Here is a 5,182-nt window from a genome sequence, read left to right as displayed (position 1 = left end):
GGAAAGAGGACAAGTAGATGATTTCTCAAGTTATGTTCCAGAAAAATAATTTCCTGATATATGAGAGTGTTACATTTTTGATTATATAACATAAAAACACATTTTCAAAACTATATTTACTTGTGAAAGTAAAAGTAAAATAAGCCTCTACTCTGTGGTCTAATTTTAAATTAAAATTCAGTCAAAATAGTTTTGATCATATTTTTTCTAAATGGACAAAGTAATAGTATATGAGAATGGTGCAAAGGAGAAAAAAGACTATGTAAGCATACTGGGCAATTTCAGACACATGGAGAGCAGGGAAACAAATCATGCATTTAAAATATTCAGAATTATTTGCAGTGTTCATTCATCTGAGCACCCACAGCCCTTGAACTCTAATGATGAAGCAGGTGACTGACAACGAGGAATACTAATCTTTAATCAACCCATATTTGAAGCATGAAATTCTCACCCCAGGAAAGTGATTAGTTAATTTAATGGGAATGGGATTGTCAAATGGGAAATATGTATCGAAGAATAATTTAAAATATTGCTATCTGTTATTGCTCTTGCAATTTGAAGGGTAGAATGTCTCTTTATCTGAAACTCACATAATTATTTTTCCAACAAAATAATTCCAAACAGACCAAATAGAAAATGTCTCTTTTGGTACTCTTTATAGAAGAAAAATTATCGTGATTCAATTGTTATGGTTTTCATACTTTTAAACCACCATTTAGGACATTTGATAAATATTCCCTTATAATTAAGAAATGAAACAAAGCTAAGTAGAATCACAGTAAGTATATGATCTAATTAAGAATATATGGTGACTAACAGAATAATCCAAATGCCAGTAAAAGATTGTTACTTTTATTGCCACCAGCAGAAGATGGTCAAAAGTGCTTTACCGTGTTTACTAAAAATTTGTTTTAATATTAAACAAATGAATAATTAGATCTGTAAATTAATATCTTGAGAGTTAATCAGTTGCTTCCTGTCTCCATAGATTTTATTGTCTTGGAAATTTATCCTGTCTGATTTGATTCCATTTAACTACAAGGTTTCAAGACATTTGGTACCCTATATATTCCAGGAAAATTACTTTAATTGCCTGAATGGAAGCAACAGTCCTAATGCTTCATAGAAAAGTTTACTATATTGTATCCAAATTGTAAGCAAGTACCCCTGAGACCGGGCCATTTTCTCTTCTAGAATGAAATCTGATACATAACGTTACAAATTTGAGGACTTAGTATTTTGACATTTAAATCTGGATAAATTTTTAAACTGTTGTGAAAACTATGCAATAAATCTGGTCAAGTTAAGCTATAGAATGTTTAAACAAAGTACATTATTAATATCCTTACAAATCTTTAATTTCTTGAAACGGTTTTCTTCATTGTAGAAAATGGTGTACTTGTAAAGTTCGTTGATTTTGTTTTTGAATTTTGATTTTTGCTAATTAATAAAACTCAAGGTGTTATTTTTTAAATTTCATCCCTGTTTCTTAACATGATTTATTAAGCTATTTATATAGGTGTAAAAAATTAAGTGACAGAATTATATTTAGAGGAGTGGATTTGTATTAAAACATTAAAGTGATATTACTGTGTGTTTCTGTGAATCTTTCCAACCTATTGCCATTAATTATACTTCATGAATGTCCAAATAGTGACATTTTCAACTCATATTTTAAAGGCAACTAATTGTCTATGGAAATTTTCAGAGGATTTTGATGCTGTAAGAAAAAAAAAAGTAAGTAGGCTACAATACCAATTTTTAAATTAAAGTTAACACCTTACATTGCTGAGAAACAAATAGGAAGTCATTTGCAAAGAAAGAATGATCATATTAGTGGATTTCAAACTAGAAATGAGTCATGTTCCTGCAACTATGTGTTTAAGCGGTAAACAACATATTTTGCTCTATAAGTCACCTTTGACTAATCAAAGTATGTAGCCTTATAATATTAAAACACAAATTACATTGCTGACGTTCTGCATGTTAATAATAGAAAAATTGAATTGTATCTGATTAAAAAGTAAAACTAACTTATTTTATTTGATTGGAGTGACATGTAAAATGTGACTAAACTTATCATGCTGTGGTTTTACATTTTTTTCAATCACATATATTAATTTATATATGTTATATTACATAGATTTACTTTAATATTCACTTCTAGTATTGAGCAGACTACTGAAAGATATCTTTTACCTTTACATGAGTGGTTGTGTGTATGTATGTTTTTGTGTGAGAGAGAAAGATTGAGAGTATGTGGATACATGTATACTAATAGAGGATTGAATAATATAACCAAACAAAAGAAATTGGATATTTTGAAAGGGTGAGTGATTTAAAAAAGGGGGTAAGAAATACCCAAGGAACAAAGGTCCTATAAATAATTATGGAGAACCTGCTACGGAATGTCCAGGTTATACTCTATTTTCTTCCAAACTGGAGCTAAAGAACCCATAAATCTTCTCTCAATATTATGAGAAAGAGAAATAGGGCATTATGTACCAACCTTTTAAAAACTTGGGAATTAATAAATACCACTCTTTCTGAAGTTTCTGTGATTTTCCAAACCTGTACTAAAAAGAAAAAAAAAAACATAAAGAGAGAATAAAGGGTCAATAAATATTTACTCAGAATCTCAACTTGGAAAAGTTGACAATCTCAGAAAAGAAGGCATAATCAGCTGGCTTCTGCTTCCTACACCAGCTGTGGGGATGCAATAACAGCGGCCCTTGCTCAATACTGACGTGGAAAACATGAGAGAGATTTGAGAAAACAGAGGTGATTCTGTCCCAATGGGGAGGAAATGATCACAAAAAATGACCATCTGCTGAGGCCACAGTCAGAGAATGGATTATGGGATAGCGTGATGGCTGTGCTTGTTTGTATCGCCCTCTGTGCCCCTAGAAGATCATTAACCCAAGGCAAGAGAGAAGTAAAGAGAAAACTGAGGCATAACATCAAGGCACCGCTTGAGAGCAGCCAGCATGAGATTCTGACTGTAATAAGTACAGGTGAGCTGTGCAGTCCCTGAAAATTATCTACTGGGGAAAGATCCTACAGAACTAAGCATTTCCCATTGTCACCCTTGCAAGACTTCTTCCCACCCTTCTTATACTAAACTCAAATTGACTCCTGGGAACCCAGTCTTGCTACCCCTACATCCTTTCCCGTAACTATCACAAGCTAAAATTCTTCATACCCTCCAAGAAATATAATCATGAAAAATGCTTGGAACAAACCACAGTAAAGTGACATTTCCCATTCTGTCCTAAGAAATCTTCAGGTGTCTTACTTTTCTCTGACCACACTACCCACTCATCTATCCCTGTTGTGTTTGACCAACCTCCTCCCTTAAGTGTAATTTTTATGGCTGAGGTATTTAGAGTTCATTAATAATCTGGGAATACATAACATTGGGGAGAAATGGAGTGGATGAGATGAGGCCAGATTGTGGAAACAGAGGCTCTCCCTAAATTGTACTCTAAAGACACATATATGAGTATAATATATAGCCTAGACTTTTCCTCGTTCCCCATCGAGACACAATCAGTTTATGTACAATTCTCAAAGAACTATTTGAAGGATTTCTAAGAACAGAGCATTGTTAAATAAAGAGACGCTAAAGCTGCAGTTGCTAAAGAAGCAGCAGTCACGTTCACGCGGAGAGGGGAATGTTTGATTCTTTTGTGGTTTGCACGGTGACCTGGTTTTGTTTGTACTTAGCCAAGATTGTGAAGCAGTCTTGTTTTTCATCTCCCTTCATCGTGGTCCCAGAGTGATCTTGTCTGATGTTGGTGTCCTGCGAGATTATTTTTGCTCAACAGTAGAACACCACGTGTGGCCATGCCGCCAGGCCAGCCCCCTGCCACACTGAGTCCTAGATCTTAGAGTCAGGAGAGCTCCTCTGTCAGGGGCTGCTATTCTCTTGCTCAATGTTTTTCTCCTTAGCCTCAGATACACTACAATACAGCATCAATGCCCCATTTTCCAACCAAAATAGAAAAGTTAATGATCTTTTTTTCCAAATAAACTGAATAAGTTATCTATTGACTAGAAAGCAGTCTATGTACATAAGTACGTCAGCATGGGTACTTTTATGTATGTTTAAACTTGTGTAACTGCCTCACTTCATAATCTAAATTGAGGGAAAGATCGTCTTATTTTCTTTTAAGCATGTTTAGTCAAACCTCCATAACCTGGCTCTCCCGATGCTATTTTCATACTGATTCCCTCTTTCCTGTACTATTGTAGTTTTCCTTGTGTTCTCCACCTCACGTATAACTCAGTTTGTGAACATTAGTCATTGTATTTTCAAAAAATACATCTCTGATCATATTATCTTCATCTCTGTAACTATAAAACAATTATTTCCCATGTCTTGCAAATGGATTATAAATTGACACTCCCTCTTGCCATCTGACATCAAACTACCCTTCTTCCTAAACTCCTAAACTTTTCATGTATGATTGTGAAAACCATTCTCAAACACGCTCCTGCTTTCTAATTTCTACACTTGAGCTATTCTTATTCTCTCTTCTCTCCATGTCCTTCTCACTTTTTTTCTGTCAACGTATTATTGACCATTCCAACTCCATCATATAGTTGACACTTTACAGCTTTGAATTGATCTCACATTTTGCTTTTAAATTAGTAGGAGCAGTTAGTGCGCCTCACAGGACATCAGGTTATGCTGTAAAGTATGCTCATGTTTGTGCCTCTCTTATTTCTCAGCTAGAGTATATGATTATTTTAGGCAGAAACTTGTCATCATTCAAACATTTCATATCAAATCTCCAGTAGTGTCCAGACACAAACTTTCATTTTCATAAATTCTTAAAAATAAAAGCCCTCTTAAACAAATGGAAATTTGAACTGTATTCTCTTTGAGTATATAAAATGCTAAAGACTATATATTTCCATTTTGACACGGAGTTCTCTTTTTCAATCTGATAGCTTCTCTAAAATCTTTCTTCTTTTATAAGTATGTTAATGCACATTGTTGCATCACACCTAAGGGGAAAGAAACTTGAAAGCTGCTGTCAGCAGAAGCTTGCTCAACTTTTAGTTATTGTCTCCTAATTACTGATAGAAATGCTAAGCAGTTAACAATTTGTTTAAAAGACTATCAACAACACTGTTAGTTTCTCTTACTATGCTCTAAGCAAGCTTTCAATTT

Source organism: Equus caballus, chromosome 21, assembly GCF_041296265.1.
Source record: "Equus caballus isolate H_3958 breed thoroughbred chromosome 21, TB-T2T, whole genome shotgun sequence".
In the NCBI taxonomy this organism is placed as follows: Eukaryota; Metazoa; Chordata; class Mammalia; order Perissodactyla; family Equidae; genus Equus; species Equus caballus.
The sequence above is the reverse complement of the archived record's forward strand: the minus strand, read 5'-3'. Positions refer to the sequence as shown.